Source organism: Ananas comosus, linkage group 24 (genome assembly GCF_001540865.1).
Source record: "Ananas comosus cultivar F153 linkage group 24, ASM154086v1, whole genome shotgun sequence".
Classification (NCBI taxonomy): domain Eukaryota; kingdom Viridiplantae; phylum Streptophyta; class Magnoliopsida; order Poales; family Bromeliaceae; genus Ananas; species Ananas comosus.
This window is the reverse complement of record NC_033644.1, coordinates 5,339,841-5,357,184: the sequence shown is the minus strand read 5'-3', so window position 1 is coordinate 5,357,184 and position 17,344 is coordinate 5,339,841. Positions and strand designations below refer to the sequence as shown.

General features: G+C 41.0%; 2 long non-coding RNA genes across 4 annotated transcripts; both read right to left on the bottom strand.

The window, feature by feature from the left end:
* LOC109728836 lies at positions 3,640-5,892 on the bottom strand. 2 transcript variants are annotated; one of them, XR_002221132.1, is made up of 4 exons: positions 5,871-5,892; positions 5,705-5,772; positions 5,525-5,589; positions 3,640-3,655 (listed from the first exon to the last, which is right to left on the bottom strand). It is a non-coding gene; the product is annotated as an uncharacterized LOC109728836 (long non-coding RNA). The 2 variants fall into 2 exon arrangements; XR_002221131.1 differs by having other exon boundaries at positions 5,525-5,586.
* Positions 5,907-6,427, bottom strand: LOC109728835. 2 transcript variants are annotated; one of them, XR_002221130.1, is made up of 3 exons: positions 6,266-6,427; positions 6,024-6,158; positions 5,907-5,935 (listed from the first exon to the last, which is right to left on the bottom strand). It is a non-coding gene; the product is annotated as an uncharacterized LOC109728835 (long non-coding RNA). The 2 variants fall into 2 exon arrangements; XR_002221129.1 differs by having other exon boundaries at positions 5,909-5,938.

The window sequence follows — 17,344 nt, the reverse complement described above, 5'->3', positions numbered from 1 at the left end:
AGAGTTTAGGTTTTACTGTTTAATAAATATTTTAGAGGAGGTTGAGTNGCTCCATAAGCCGATCCCGCTCGGCTCCCTCGGCCATCACGGGGAATGCGGCCACCGTCGTCGGTCTCTGAACTGGTAATGCCGCAACCACCTCCTCCCGAGGTGCGGTCACCGGTGCCGCACGTGAAGAGCTGGGCGCAGGGGACTGCACCCTCGGTGCGACGTCCACTACGGGTGGTGGCGGTGTGGGACCCTGGGTCTCCCTCGAAGCTGCCGCCTGCTGAAGTAGGAGGTCCTCGAGATGCTTCATCCGCGCCTCCTGCCGCTGAGCCACCTCGGCCTGTCGCTGCGCCGCTGCCGTCTGCTGCGCCAATAGATCAGTGAGAACCGCAAGCCGGGTCCTCAAGTCACGGACCTCGCTAGATCCGGAAGTAGCGGAGGTCTCGACCTCCTCGGGGTGTGCCGCATCATCCGCCCCGGCAGACTGGGAGCGAGTAATCGGCATCGTCACTACAAAACATAAAAGCGCAAGTTAGTAACCCACGCTATCGCAACCCCGCTCAAATAGATAAAACCCAAATCATGCGAAAGTAAGGAAGTGTCCTTCACTACTAACTCTCGATGTTACGTTGTCGGCCGCCAACGTAACCCTCCGCGAAGTTAGAAGCCATACACTCCGATCGAACTCTAACTTTTTAGAGTTATCAAGACACCCAATCAGGATACTTTCGCTCACAAGTCAAATAGATCTCGTCTCTCACAAGCCTATTTCCTATAGTCCAACCGGCCTAAGGTTTGCTAGGTCCACTAAGACTCAACCCTAGGCTCTGATACCAAATTAATCTGTCACGTCCCGGGACCGGCGAAGGCCCTCCCGATAGCGTGCCCAGATCCGCCATATGTCTACACATATAAGGCGTCTGCAACAAAAGCGGAAGTAAAGCAAGAGATAGAACAAATAAAAGAAGTGAAATAACTAGCAACTAATGATATCAGAGCGAGTAAAGTTCTATTATCTACACCAAAGTAATGAAATAAAGCTAGACAATAAAAGAAACCATAAGTAGTACAATATATGTCTCTAGTACAAAAATGGTGGTCTCTAGTACACTGGTAAAACCCTCAACCTCTCGCCAAAAAGGTAAAATATCGAGAGGTAGACCACCTAGCAACTCGTCCTCGAAGGAAGCTAGCTCGAAGCAACTCCCTTTCCGCGATCCCTGGCCTCACCCTGCGTGGAAGGCTCTGAAAAACATCGAGAAAAAGAGGGCGTGAGAACTATAATTTATAGTTCCCAGTGGGCAATTACTGACCTCAGCTCAATGCACCACTAGACCTCAAAAGAAAAGGGTAAGTAACGACATATAGTAATATACAATAAATAGCGAATACAAAAACTGCTGAAAGAAAGCATGAATGAAATGCTATACTACTATGTCTCCAATAAGCATGATGTCATGGTGATGTACATCTACGCTATCATAAGGTAATATATCCAATGCATACTAATATGCCTCAACATAATGAACAAGTAAACCTCACAATACCATATGCTAAAATATAAGGAGTACGCTCTATCAAGATAACCCAGTATACTATGATGCAATGCATGAAACCGGCAAGTGTACTATATACTCCATTGCTATGTCATGAGCATGTCACCTAATCCAACTACTAAGCCTATCTAGTAGCGATTATTCATTCTCAACACCGTGTCGATTTCCATTTCCAATCAAGGACCTACCAAAGGTAGTCCAGCTTGTGCCGCCTAAGTGCCTGTGGTAGCCCAACATCCCTACTCTTGGAATGTGTCTGTCCCACCCGACCCCGTAGGCTTCTCAATATCGCACGAGCGAACATAGGTTGCGAAGGCTAACTCCGGAGTGCTGGCTTGTAGGGAGCGACCCTCACAAGCATGTGCGAATGAGCACAAATGGCAAGCAAGTATAGTCCAAGTCTCAAGTATCCAACCCTCATGTCTCTAACATGGTATAGTCGCTAGCATCTCGAAGATCTAGTTCTAAGTCACAAATGAAGTTCCAACATTCTCTAGGTCTAGTGCCCCTTTATGACACTTAGACATTTAATGTTTAAGCATTTTCCACATTCCTCAATGGCCCTATTCACTAGGTTCACACATGTCCCGAGCTCAATGCCGCTTGATGACATTAGCTCTCTAGTTCACACACCTTCTAAATGGCAATTTTGTCATCTTTCATGTCACAAGTAAACTTAAGTTTAAATGCATGAATCCGAACTCATTTACACTATAGAAGCATGGAATCAAGTCTCATAAAGAATGCTAAATGCAACCATAGATCTCCCAAGCAACTCTCTACTACATAGAGGTCCAAAATTTCATCATATGTAACATATGCATTTTAAGCATTCTAAAAATCATAATAAATACATTTAGTATGAATATGCATGCTTTTCCCTTTTACGGAACATATATAACCATATGTGAGAATTTCTCATATATAGGCTAGGTCAAACCCACCGAACCGTCGCGAAGGGCCTTGTTTCGCCGAACAAAGTTGTCCCCGAGTCTCAAAATACCCTAAAAGTATTGAGCGACAAGATACACGGGCATTACGATCATCTTATAATATCAAACATTAACCTAGAAGCAAAAGGGGTCAAATCTCACCTCAAGAGAAGAAATCTCTTCCAAAGCTCTAAAAGAGAGCTTGAACCCTTCCACTCCAAGCCCAAGGAAGGTTCTAAACCAACTAATTTAGCCCCAAAAGCCCTAAATTCAAAATACCCAAAATAAGCCCTAAGTATCAAATCTAGGGTTTCATCTCAAAAACATAGCAAAACATGGATCAAAAGCTCAAATCATGTTGCTAACCTCTCTAGAAGTCTCAGCTTGGGCTCCAAATCAAATGGGGTGGAAGATCTTTCCTCCAACAAGCCTCTAACAAAGCTCCAAGTCCCCTCCAATGGTGGAAAAAGCCTCCAAGATGCAAAAGTAGCAAAAATGAGGCATAAAAGCCTTAAAAACCAAATAAAATGGAAGGAAAGGGATGGAGGGCTCTCTTACCTTGATCTCCACCCTCCTCAGCTCAGGGAAGGCCCAAGGGGGCGTGGGTGGTAATATAGAAGTCCACAATTGCGAAAAACCTCCTGTAGTTCAAACTGCTCAGAATCTGCACTTCGTACCGGTATACGGGCTCACGTACCGGTACACCTCCCACGAAAATGCCAAACCCGAGCCTCGGGTTTGCTGGAAAACTGCCTGTGTACCGGTACACTATCCCGTACCGGTACAACCATCAACCCTATACCGGTACAGCCATCAATCCTGTACCGGTACACAGCCTAATAAAGGTGTCACGCCCGGGTACCAGCGGAAGCATATCCGGTCGCGTGCACAGATCCGCCGTGTACACCACAACTCAAGCATACACAAGGCGTCTACAAATCATATAGTAAAAGCATATAATTCTAACCAGGTAATCAGAGCAAGACTTGTAAGTTTAAACTTATACAATCCAAACCTTACTACAGGAAATAAAAATACAGTACAATTACAAAAATTTAATATACATCTCTGTACTAAACTACATAAACTGGTGGAGGTCATCTAGTACACGTCCAAAAAGGCTCTAGCTAGCCGCAGACCCCTTGCCAAGAACCCTAGCCTTTCCCGCAGTGGAAGGCTCTGTAAAAGCAACAACAAAGAGGGCGTGAGAACTATTAAACAATAGTTCCCAGTGGGTAAGCCGCCGAGAGTGGCGAAGTACACCACTAGGTCCACTGTGGCATGAGTAGATAACAATAAATAACCAAGTAAATGCAGATAATTCAATAAGCAATTACATGCAACAGATATTAAAATAAACTACTCATACTATTTGCTGAACAATAAAATATACATCAATAGATTGCAGGTATCAATTATCATGATAGATTCCATCAATCATATTACTTGACAATTTAACCAAACATAGACCAGACTGTATGCAAGATAATTCACTTTACCGAAATTACAGACGATATCATGTAATTACCTTTTTCATTAGCAAGAAATAAACATAATGTCACTCATTATGTTGCTAACCCGTCAGGATGTCGACTTCTAGGTTATTCATCACTAAGCTCACTTTAGATGTCAACTTTCTAGTATGTTCATCAATAAGTTCACTTAACCAAAGACATAAAGTAACTTTACTACTATGTCCAGCTAAGGTTAAAGTACTTGACATAACCCAATTTCCAACAGACTTACACAAGGTAAGTTCGAGCCGCGCCGTGCCTAATGGCCCCGTGGTAGTCAACATTCCCACTCGAGGAGTGAGCCTCCCCCACGGCATTCCATTTCAGCGCTCACTTCGTACATTTGCGAGCATCTGTCGCTAAGCTGTTCGGGAGTGCTGGCTTGGGGGGGAGCGACCCCGCAAGCGTGTGCGAACGCGCACAATGGCATGTAAAGCGTAGTCCATAGTACCAATCTCACAACAGCATCATGTCCCTGACATGGTATCTCAACTCAAGCCACTCCGGAACGCAGGGCTTGGGGGGCGCGACCCCCGCAAGCATGTACGAAAGAGCATAATGGCATGCTAGCTATAGTCCAAGGTACAAATATCTCAACAACATCATGTCTCTGACATGGAATCTCAACTCGACCCAAGGTCGGCACTGTAGTACCCAATCATAAGTCACTATCAACAACTTGTTGATAAGATTTTACCAGTCGTTAATATAACTTGACAAGTTAAAGCTTTACATCACACTAGTGATTCTATCAGGCTATACCTGGTCAGTCACTCACAATCTCTCACTACTCCTTACACATAAAGAAAGTGGTTTACTAAGGTTCTGGTCATCGACTCATGGCACATAACCTGAAGTTCAATATAAACTTCTATTACTCGAAGCAAACAAATATGAAACAATCATCTCTACTTGACTATACAAGTATGTCATCATTTTTAAATCTAGTCATCTACTAGATTATATTCAGTTGTATATCATTCAATTATGCCATCATATAAACTTCTAGTTACTTACTAGAATATATACCACAATATAAATCTATCATGTGAATGAAGGAATATAAACGATAAAATACTTTTCACGTGATCTTCATACCATTCCTTCTACAATTAGGAACGCATATGCAACACAAGTCTTTACCTGATCTTTCAGAGTTTAGCCATTATACTTGTTATATAACATTACATAGCTCAATCCTAAGTACATCAGTCTCTTTGTTGTTCAACAGAACTACTTGGTCCATTCACGAATTTACCATTCTATCCTCGTGGATAACATCAAGCCAAATTGCATATGCAAGCTACTAGTATCATGAATCCATAGTACTTAACAGGTAACCATGTAGAATGGACAAGTCATGAATCTTTCATTACCATTTAGAGATGCTATCATTTCCGATATGATCTACATATCAGTGCATGTCTCAATGCCTTAAACTATACATATATTCACATGAATATGAAATAACTTCAACTCAGATGTCAGAGGAGACATAGAGGGAATTCACCCATTTTGGGAAGGTCCGACCCACCTATCACCAAGCTCAATCCAGCCAAAAGAAGTCTCGAAACTCTGCTCAACGGAGCCCCAACTCTGCTGAAAACGAAACACGAAAAGTGCATCAAAACTACGGCCGAAATGTCCAATTTCGGTACAATTTGCACTTAGTACCAAGTAATAACTTGAATCCCTATTTTGGCTCAGTTAATACCTCAAGTTAAACTTCTAAAAGCCTTTACGCATCAGCAGGAGGTAATCCGAAAGTCCGTCGCAAGTCCGCTGCGAACAATTTCCAAAACGGCATCAAAATCGTCAAATAGTAATAACTATAGTCGGAATCTTACAATTTCAGTTTTCTGACTGCAATTCCTGCTTACCTCAGGTTAGAACACCTTCTAACCAGTCCCCAAGGTACCAATTAAGCTTAAATTAATCCGCAAACCTGCTGCGAAGAGCACAATCCAAACTGCATTAAGCTAGTCAAATAAACTTCGTATAATCGCGAAATAGCTTCATGCACCAATAATTACCTTGGTCCAGCCTTGAAGTAGTTTATCCCTGGTCTAAGATGGCTAATTCACAGCTGAGGAACTCCTCTTTAGCTGCTGCAATCCCTCTCCGAATCAGCCAGGAGCAACAACACCAAAATGGCTCGAAATCCGACACTAAACCATGAATTAGAGAGAAATCAAGTTAATTATCTCTCTAAAGCTCTTTTCCAGTGATTCTCAGCATTAGACATGAATCATACTGTCAAAACACTCCAGTTTACCTTTTAAAAGCTGGCCCCAAGTCCACCTAAACAGCGAGCGTCGAACGGGACGCGAAATCGGCGCAAAACGGCGACTCCTTTGTAGAGAGAGAAAAATCCTAGAGAGAGAGAGAGAGAAAGGTGTAGGGCAGCTCCTCTGAGCTCTAGCACACTCCAGCAAACATCCCTGATCGTGCTGGACTGAAATAGATAAGAACAAGAGGTGAAATGACCAAAAGACCCTTGCTGCCACGTTTCTGCCAGTCTGTACCGGTACAAGGTGATGGCTGTACCGGTACAGCAAGCAGAAAAATGCTGATTTCGTCCAAAGCAATGCACTTTCTTGCTTTTAGTCATCCAATCACTCTCTAACTTGTCCAAAAACTTGTCCAAACCCTTTAGAATGTGTAGGGCAGTTTCATTTACCTTTTCCCACGTTCGAACTTCGTAATTGACCAAATTCGAAGCATTGCAATTGATAATGCATTTGCGATGCACTTTTTCATTTCTAGTTACTTACTTACTCTAGTAACTTATCAAAAACCTTTCAATAGTCTTGCAAAAGTCGTAGACCAGTTCCAAAAGCCGATCCAACCCTCGAACTTACCAAGGGGCTCAAGATTCAGTATATTACAGAAGGCTACCCGAGAGTCAACCAAAAATTCGATTTTTCGGGTTTCGGTGCTAGGCTTCTAACCTCAATCCTCGGGACCGTCCACAAGGTGTGGAAAAGCTCGGAACACAACCAATCACTCGAACCTCGCAATTTGCAAAGGTCCAGTGTGTTACACCAGAAATCACACATCTCTCATGTTGCCGCCGCTACTGCTGCTGTGGTTCCCCAGACCTCCGTCCCACATAAGACTCATGACCCTGAAAACGAGATCATGAATACTTTGGCGGTCTCCTTGAACTAGACTGCTCCCAGCTACTTTCTGCCGGTTTCTTCTTCTCTTTTTTTTTTTTTCTTTCCCATATTTCAGTCTGTTCCTTCATTACTGCCGCACCTCTCTCAACCTATAAAGCCATCTTAATCACCTCATCCAAAGTCCAAAGTTGTTGCGGTTATACAAACTGATAAATATCTGGTCGTAATCCTCTCTCAAATAAATATATCTTATGCCGCTCATCTCGTGTTACAAAAGGTACATAGCTTAGAACTCGGACAAACTCTCTCGCGTACTATTGGACAATTCGATCTCCTTGTCTCATTTTCCTCAGATCATCTTCAAGTTTTTCCTTCATACTATTAGGAAAATAGGCCCCATATAACATCCCTCGGAACTCCTCCCATGTTAGACTCTTAAACCTGTCTGTATGTATACTTAACCACCAGGAATGAGCATCTCCTTCAAGACAATATACTACCAAGTGTACTCTATCCCTCTCTGGAATGTATAGATCCTCAAGAAGCTTTTCCAAAGCTCTTACCCAAGCTTTCACTTCCCATGACTCCATATTATGACCACTAAATCTGGGCGGATCGAATCTCTTAAACTCAACTAGTCTCACACGTGCTCTCTTCTGCTTTGCCTCTGACATCTCTGGTCTGCCCTTTGTCATCACCCCAGTCAGTCATAATCTCTTGGTAACAGTCTCCGCTGGGGGTACCACTACTCTAGGAGAATTTATCAGAACACTCGATGGTAGAGCATTCTATATTGGCCTTTGCTGTGTAGTACTAACCTGTTGTGCTAACAACTCACATAACCTTCCCATCATCCCTGGCATCCCAGTCATCTGCTCTCGAAGCTCACCTATCTTACTAGAACCGCTCTGACCCTACTCCTCTGGCTATCCTAGGGCAGATTCTTTAGGTGGCTGTGATCACCGCTCCATCCTGATCACCTGATATCAAAACACAGATTAGTTATACTAAGTCTCGCAACTCGACCCAATCAAACGAAAGTCTAGAAGAACATCCCTCTTCCTCTATGATATTATGTTGTCTGCAGCCAACATAATTATCCAGAAGGAAAAGACACATCTTTTTTAATCATACTTCAATTCTCTTTGAAGAGGTTGTGTAATTCAATATTTTGACTTTCACTATAAATCACGTCTCTCTCGTCCTATATCCTGGGGGTCTGTCCGGCCTAAAGTTTTCTATGCCAAATATCTTAAACTCTAATGAGGATCAAAATGGCAACCTAAGAGGGAGGGTGAATTAGCTTTCTAAAATAAAAATCCAAATAATCAAGCAAATTAAAGATCCGATGCAAATAAAAGTGAGAAGTTTAAAGAAATGCAAACTCAAAAGCACACAATCGATTTGTTTCGAGGTTCGGCACTTTGCCTACGTCCCCGCCAACTTCTCAATACTAGAGAATGTTGGATCTCCACTAAATGATGCTTTTGCGGGCAAGCACCAAGCCTTCACACCAACTCCTTCTTCTTTTCAAGCTTCAAGACTTTGATTTTCTCTCTTTTTACAAGATTAAATCTCACTACAAATTTCACTCAAGTATAGAGAGAGAATTGAGAGCTAAGAGTATTAGAGACACTAAATTTTTAAGCTCAAAATGAACTATCTAGTTGCTCATGAGAAAGGCCTCAATACCATCTATTTATAGCTTCGGGCAGCTTTTGTTAGTTGTACTTTCGGGCGCCTTAAACCTGTTTCCGGGCGCTCAGAAGTTGTGCACGCCAGCTGCCTGTCAGACCACGTGCGCCGCTTTTCTTGACTTTGTATGTTCGGGCCGTCAAAAGTTGTGGGCGCCCAGAACACGAGGAACAGCTTTTTTGACACGTGTCGCTTTCTCTGGATTTGGGCCGTCAGAAATTGTGGGCGCCCAGATCTCGAGGGACAACTTTTTCTGACAGCCGGATTTTCCTGGATTCGGGATCATTTTGGACTTCCAGAAGATGTGGGTGCCCAGATTTTCAACGCGCGCACCGCCTGCGTCAGAACTTTTTGGGCTGATACGCAACCTATCAAGTCAAACACTTTCAGTCGCCCTAAACTAAAATTCGGGGGACCAGATCCGGTAAAGAAGTTTCTGGACCACCCGAACAGCAAACAGGCAGGATCCAAAAAATCTCATGAGATTTGGATCCACTTTAAGGCGCCCGGAACAGGGTCCAGAAATCGCAACTTGACAGAACACAGAATTTGAGCCGTTTTTTGAATATTTAAAAATCCTATGCACCTAATCAAAAGTTAGAAAATATTTAAGTGATCTATAAGGTGATAAGATGAATAGTTTTAAATTTAGCTCAAAATTTCTCACTCTAATAGAACATCAAATAAAGAATAGAGAGAGTGAGTTTGTCTTTTTGACAAAGAAAGCAGATATAGCTTCAAGTGGTGAGGCTCGGTGCTAGAAGATTGCCCATCTTGAGTCCTTTTTGAAGATATAAAGATCTAAAACACAAAAACTGAAGATAAAGAATTAGTCTAATAATCGTAATTATTTGTTATCATCAAAATCTAATAAAAGATTAGGGCCACTAGGCCAACAATCTCCCCATTTTTTATGATGACAAATAATGTGATAATATTCAAATGAGTAGAGAGCAAAAGAATAGAATACTCCCCCTAAATATATGCATATATTTAACAAACATATAACACAATCATAGGCATAGCATATATCAGAAAAAAATAATAACCAAGTAAGCACAAAATATAAACAAGGTTCATATATCACAAGTGCAGCATAAACGAGGTTCATATATCACAAGTGTAGCATAATATATATCACATCACAAAGTCTCCCCCTTTGTCATTAACAAAAAGAAATATAATGGAGACTAGCAAAAAGTGATGAAGCATAAGATATAGCATAGGAATAGCATAAAAGAAAGCATAAAGAAGTAAAATAGAGCTAGTCATTATTTTCATCTTCTTCATCATCATCCTCATGACCCGTGGGCGAAACCGGTGGAGGCATAGTGGAGGATGATGGTCGATCAACGTGGGGTCCATATGCGACATAAAAGGCACTAGAAGGTCCAAAGAGAGAGTCCATGTATGCCTTGATGCCGGAAACGTCTGTCTGTAAAGTGTGCATATGTTCTTCCATCCTATCTAGTCGATTAAAAACTTGGTCTTGAAAATCCATAGGAGGAGGAGCATAAGGCGGAGGCACAACAGGTGGTGGCTCAAAAGGTGGAGAAGGCGCTCGAGGTGGCGACTCAACTTGTGGAGAAGGCGCTCGAGGTGGCGGCTCATAAGGCATAGGATCATCCTCGGCGTCGGTATTGTCATCACTATGCTCGCTCGGCGAATCAATTACATGCTTTCTTACCCAAATGTCATGACAATTTCTCTTGAAGCCTAGGGTGGAAAAAGTGGCGGTAGAAATGGCAGAAGGGTACTTCATCGGCCTCACGTCGGAAAGATCAAACGACATGAACTCGAGGACGGCGGTGAGCAAAGAGCCATATGGAAGTGAGCGCGAGGGATGAGAAGCGGCGACGGCCATGTGGCGAATGATGATATACCCCAAATTAACCCGGATTCCTACAAATAGATGATAAAGTAGAAAAAGATCAAGTTTTTGAACAGCGGTGTGGTGACCGTCTCGAGGAAGAACTACTTTAGTAAGTAAAAAGTGAGCGAGGCGGTGAGGAAAGAAAAGATGAAAGTAATCTTCTCGTGAAGTAGAATCTTCACAAAGAAAATGATTGCGGAATTGCGCCTCAGAAAATGCAAGAAAGTTACAAGTGTTGGTTTGGTAGTAGCAAACGCCGTCATTTGGAATGTTTAAAACAGTGTGAAGTTTAAAACAGTGTGAAGAAGGATAGGAGAAATTGCAAAAACACATTCCCGGTAGTGGAAAGTAATAGTAGTAAATTCGGAATTAAAAGTGGCATTTGCATAAAAAGTCCTAATTAGGTCTGAATAAAAAGGTCGCGAATTTTGAACAAAAAAATCCCAACCGACTTGTGTGAGCTTATCCAAAAGTTCATAACAATCAAAATTTAGATGATGAATGTTATGGCAAGGTTGAACGGGACGGCCTAAAAGAAATTTATCTTGAGCATCTCTAGATATAAAGTTAAAAGCATCAAAATCTTCATTTTGATAATCTCTATGTGAAGGGCCCCTTGATGCATTTTTAGTTCTAGGCATTTTTCTATATATATATATATATATATATATATATATATATATATATATATATATATATTAAAAAATAATTAGGGTTTAAACAAAAAAAAATCTAGGGTTTATGCAAAAGATGACAAAATGCAAGATTTAAGATGAAATGATGTAGATCTAGGTAGAGAAAAGGATTATGTTGCACAAAGTACAAGAAATCTGTAAAAAAATAAAAATAAAAGCAAGATTACGGATATCAGTTTGTAAAGAAAAAAAATAGAGAAGAAATACCACAGATTGAAGAGGAAGGAGAGGAAATCTGAGTTTTGGAGGAGTTTTGGACGGATCTGACGCGGGCTGGGCGCAGGAAGTGGGCGATCGGACTGGGAGGAGGAAGAAGAAGAAGAAAAAAAATGAAAAAGAGGGCTCGGGTGGCTGGGACGACAAGGGAGCCCCGCTAGCGGGTTTCGGGTGTAAGTGCGGGTCGGATCGATCGCCCGGATCCGGAACCCGGTAACCCGCCAGGGCGGTCAAAGTGGCGCAGTGGTCAAAGCTGGTTTTCGAGCGCGGGTGCGAACCGAGCGGTCGCCCGGATCCGAAACCCGTTAACCCGTTAGGTCGGTCAGACGAGGCACTGCGGTCAACGCATGTTTTGGGCGCCCGAAAATTTTCGGGCGACCGAAAATTTCTGTCCGGAATTTGCACAAAGCAAAAGGTGCTTCCAAAAAAAAAAAATGCAAGGCAAAAATAAAGACAAAATAACAGTCAATCAAAAAGAGAAAATCAAGCAGATAAATCAATCATTCCCAATTTTCTTCTAAGTTGAGTGAACCTATCCTCACTAAGTGGTTTAGTAAAAATGTCCGCTAATTGATTATGAGTGCCCACAAATTCTATAGTGACATCTTCTTTTTGAATATGATCTCTAATAAAATGATGTCTAATTTCAATGTGTTTAGTTCTAGAATGTTGAATAGGATTTCTAGATATGTTGATCGCACTAGAATTATCACATTTGATTGGAACTTGTTTTTGATGTACTCCAAAGTCCTCAAGGGTTTGTTTCGTCCATAAAACTTGTGCACAACAACAACCCGCCGCGTATATTCGGCTTCGACGGTTGAAGTGCAACCGAATTTTGCTTTTTTGAAGACCATAAAACTAAGGAGTGATCAAGAAATTGACAAGTCCCACTCGTACTTTTCCGATCAACTTTGCACCCGGCAAAGTCGGCATCCGAAAAGCCAATGAGATTAAAATTAGTGCCCTTGGGATATCATAATCCTAAGTTGAGAGTCCCTTTAACATATCTAAGAATTCTCTTTACAGCCACTAAGTGTAACTCCTTAGGTTGAGCTTGAAACCGAGCACACAAGCAAACACTAAACATAATGTCTGGCCTACTCGCGGTAAGATAAAGTAAACTGCCAATCATACCTCGATAGAGTTTGATATCAACATCCTTGCCTTTTTCATCCTTGTCAAGTTTAGTTGAGGCACTCATTGGAGTGTTTGTCTCTTTTGAGCTTTCCAAGTCAAATCTTTTGATTAGATCTTTTGCATACTTGGCTTGATTAATGAATATTCCATATTTTATTTGTTTAACTTTGAGTCCAAGGAAGAATGAGAGCTCGCCCATCATGCTCATTTCAGACTCATTTTGCATTAGTTTAGAGAATTCTTTACAAAGAGATTCATTAGTAGCACCAAATATAATATCATCCACATAAATTTGTACAATGAGAAAATTTTTATCCTTAATTTTGATAAATAATGTGGTGTCAACTTTTCCTCTTGAAAAATTATTTGAAGTAAGAAAAGTGCTAAGTCTTTCACACCAGACTCTAGGAGCTTGTTTTAAACCGTAAAGTGCTTTTAAAAGCTTAAAAACGTGATCCGGAAAGTTATGTTTTTCAAAACCGGGTGGTTGCTCAACATAAACTTCTTCGGAAATGTATCCATTTAAGAAAGCACTTTTTACATCCATTTGAAATAATTTGAAATTCATATAAGAGGCAAATGCTAGAAGAATTCGAATAGCTTCAAGTCTAGTAACCGGTGCAAATGTTTCATCAAAATCAATCCCTTTAATTTGGTTGAAACCTTGGGCCACTAGCCTAGCCTTGTTTCGAACCACAATACCGGATTCATCTCGCTTGTTTCGGAAAACCCATTTAGTGCCAATAACGGTATGATCAGTCGGTCTTTCCACAAGCGTCCAAACTTGGTTCCTCTCAAATTGGTTGAGTTCTTCTTGCATCGCAATGAGCCAATTTTCATCATTACTAGCTTCAACAAAATTTTTAGGTTCAATTTGAGATATGAAAGCCAAGTGGTCACAAAGTAATTTAAGAGAGGATCTTGTCTTGACTTTTTGACTTGGATCTCTAATGATGGAGTCCTTGGGATGATAAGTGGTGAATTTCCACACTTTAGGTAAGGGAGTGGGTTCAATCTCTTTAGAGATGAACTCCTCACTTTTCTTAGATGGTTCAACTTCTTGGGGTGTGGAGTTTATATTTAACTTCTCAAAGTCCAGAAGATCATCTTCATAGGAAGTATCCTTTCCCTTATATTCTTCAAAGAGAATGTGCATGCTTTCCACTATTATTAAAGTTCGTCAATTAACACTCGATAAGCTTTACTAGTAGAGGAATAACCCAGGAATATTGCTTCGTCGGATTTAGCATCAAACTTTCTCAACTTGTCTTTTGTGTTTAAAATGAAACATTTACAATCAAAAATTTTAAAGTAACCAATATTGGGAGTTCTATTATGCCATAATTCGAAATGAGTCTTCTCAAAGATTGGTCGAATTAGAACACGATTCATAATATAGCAAGCTGTGTTTACGGCTTCGGCCCAAAAATATTTAGGCAACTCCCCCTCAATTAACATAGATCTAGCCATTTCTTGGAGAAATCTATTTTTGTGTTCAACAACCCCATTTTGTTGAGGTGTTCGAGGGGTAGCAAATTGATGTTCTATTCCCAATTCATTGCAAAACTTTTCAAAGTTATGATTTTCGAATTCACCACCATGATTACTTCTAATTTTGGAGATTATACAATTCTTTTCATTTTGAATACGATAGACAAAGTTTTTGAATGATTTAAAAGTATCATACTTGTGTTTTAAAAATAAAGTCCAAGTATATCTTGAGTAATCATCAACAATTACGAAAACATAGTTGCTTCCGCCAAGGCTAGAGACATCAATTGGTCCAAAGAGATCCATATGAATCAATTCCAAAGGCCTAGTTGTGGAAACAACATTTGTGGATTTAAAAGATGATTTTCTTGCTTTGCTTGAGCGCAAGCATTGCAAACCTCACCTTTGGTATAGTCTATTTTAGGTAAACCTTTTACAAGTTTTCTTTTGGAGAGTTTTGATAGAGAATCCATACTAGCATGTGCTAACCTTCTATGCCAAAGCCAAAATTTGTTAATTTGAACCGAAAAATATTTTTCTCCTTCATGTGAGAGTTTGCCTAAATCAACGGTGTAAACATTCTTGGATCTAAAACCCATAAAAGCTACCTCATTTGTAGATGGATCAAGAATGCTACAATGAGATGTTTCAAATTTAACAAAATAGCCTTTGTCACATAATTGACTAATGCTTAGTAAATTATGCTTAAGACCATCAACTAAAAGGACATTTGAAATATTAACCTTTTCATTACCAATTGTGCCGATTCCAATGATCTTTCCTTTAGTGTTGTCTCCAAAGGTAACAAATCCTCCATCTTTCATTTCAATTGATTTAAACTTGATTTGGTCCCAAGTCATATGTCTTGAGCATCCGCTATCCAAGTACCATTTGTCATTTGCACCTTTTGATTGGAGACACACCTCATCTTCAAGAGCCATAAGACATAGGATTGAGCTTTGCTCCTCAAGGCAAATTTGGGCTACTTCGTTTTCCGATTCATCATCGCTAGATTCGTCGGGGGCGTCCCAATTTAGTGCATTGAAGGCTTTATTTTTCTTGTCTTTCTTAAAAGTTTTGTTTGGAAGAGTGCATTCACTTTTCAAATGTCCTGGTTTATTACAATTGTAGCAAATGATTCCTTTCTTGAATCCTTCACCTTTGAACCCGTCTCGTTTAGGTCTCCTCAAGTTGTGCTTCTTGATTAGTCGATCGAGCCTTTTTGAAATCATAGCGATTTCTTCGCTCGAACCTTCTTCGCCATCTTCACTCTCGGAAGCAATGACTCCCTTAAGTGCAAGGCTTTTCTTTTTCTCGGGAGCTGCTTCGTTGTCGTATTCTTTGAGGCGTTGTTCATGAGCCATGAGTGATCCGACAAGTTCATCAATTTTTACTTTGTCTAAGTCATGAGCTTCTTGGATAGCCGTAACCTTAGGTATCCAACTTCTTGGTAGCACACGAAGAAGTTTTCGTACCAAGTCCGATTGAGGAAAATCCTTACCTAAGGCTTTCAAGCTATTTATAATGTTAGTAAATCTTGTGAACCCTGTACGAGCCCGGAGTCCCTGTTTAGTTTTAAACAGTAGCGAAAAATGGGGCCTTAATAATTTTTTTTTTTTTTTTTTTTTTGAAAAGCCTGACCCCAGAGTATGCCAGATCCGCCACAAACACAGGGAATCCACTATTCACACGGACAGAGTCTCCCCTGTATTTGCACGGCGTCACACAAGTACAAAAAGTAACCCAGGTACAACCACAACCAAATGAACATACAAATAACCAACGATTATATATTCATGCACAATTCACATCACAGGTTCACATTTATATATTCAATATTAATTTAAACATAAATTCACATCTATTAGTTAAAATATTTCCAACCACAGAAACAGGTTTTGAAATACTAAGATGCAAAATCCATAGAAAACCTTTTGAAAACTGTTTCCTATACAGAAATCTTTATTCTTTAAAAATGCTACCACGAGGGATAGAAAACCTTTTATTTTACAAAATCCAGAAATCCGTTTATTACATTCACGAAAATCCATATTTTCAAATGTAATAAAAATACTGAACCATATAACTATCTAAGCTATAACAACTGAAATAATAAGGGTAATAACTATACCGAAATAACCTGGGTCGAAAGCTCTATCGACCGCTACACACGTACCTCACGTCTCGTCCCACTACTTATCGCCCGCGATACCTGAAAAATGGTGGGGGAGGTGAGAACATGTAAACATGTCTCCCCTCCCAGTGGGTACCGCAAGCCGAAGAAGGCGAGGAGTACTCCACCGGACTCAACGAAGAACTAATACAACAACACGGTCAGTTGGAAATAAATAGGTAACGAGCCAATATATACAATAGGCGATAAACTTGAAGTAAGTAGAACTATACTGAATAACGGTTTCTATCGCTATGTAATGGAACAGAAAGTATACATGAATATGCTACAAGTACAAGATAACATAAAGTAAAAGACTGAACGTATTCATGCAACGACTGGCTAACTAATAAAACATATGCGTCAATGACAATCAGCTCCAAAGTTACCCAAATCTGAACCATACTCTGGCAGCACCAGCAGACCTCAGCCAAGTGCCCTGGAGGTCCGCAACCGCAACACCCTCCGACTACGTAACCTACTGTCCGGTCTAACATGACATATAACCGCCTCTAGAGCCACGTGGTTGTCACCATTCAACCACTTTTTCCGGAAAAGGAACTCCTTGCGGTGATAAAGACCGCCACGTCGTTCGTGGAATGCGACGAGCATGGGGCCGATTCAATGCAATATGTAATGATCAAACCGTCGCAAACCCGGCGACAAATCTGCCCGCCCCACGGCGCCATCGACCGCAGGGTCGATCCCTGTAAACAAATCGACCACTCAAGGTCGTAAGTATAGGTATGAAACTCCGACAACTAGTCCCAGTCACAAGGATATGAAACTCGACCAACAAGGTCACAATATACGATAGGAAGCTCGACACAACAAGGTCTAGATACACAAGAAACTGTCGAGCCAACCAGGTCGCCAGTATGCGTATGAAACGTCGCACCAACAATGTCCACAACTGTAAGATATGAACTACCGTCGGTCAACTAGCCGA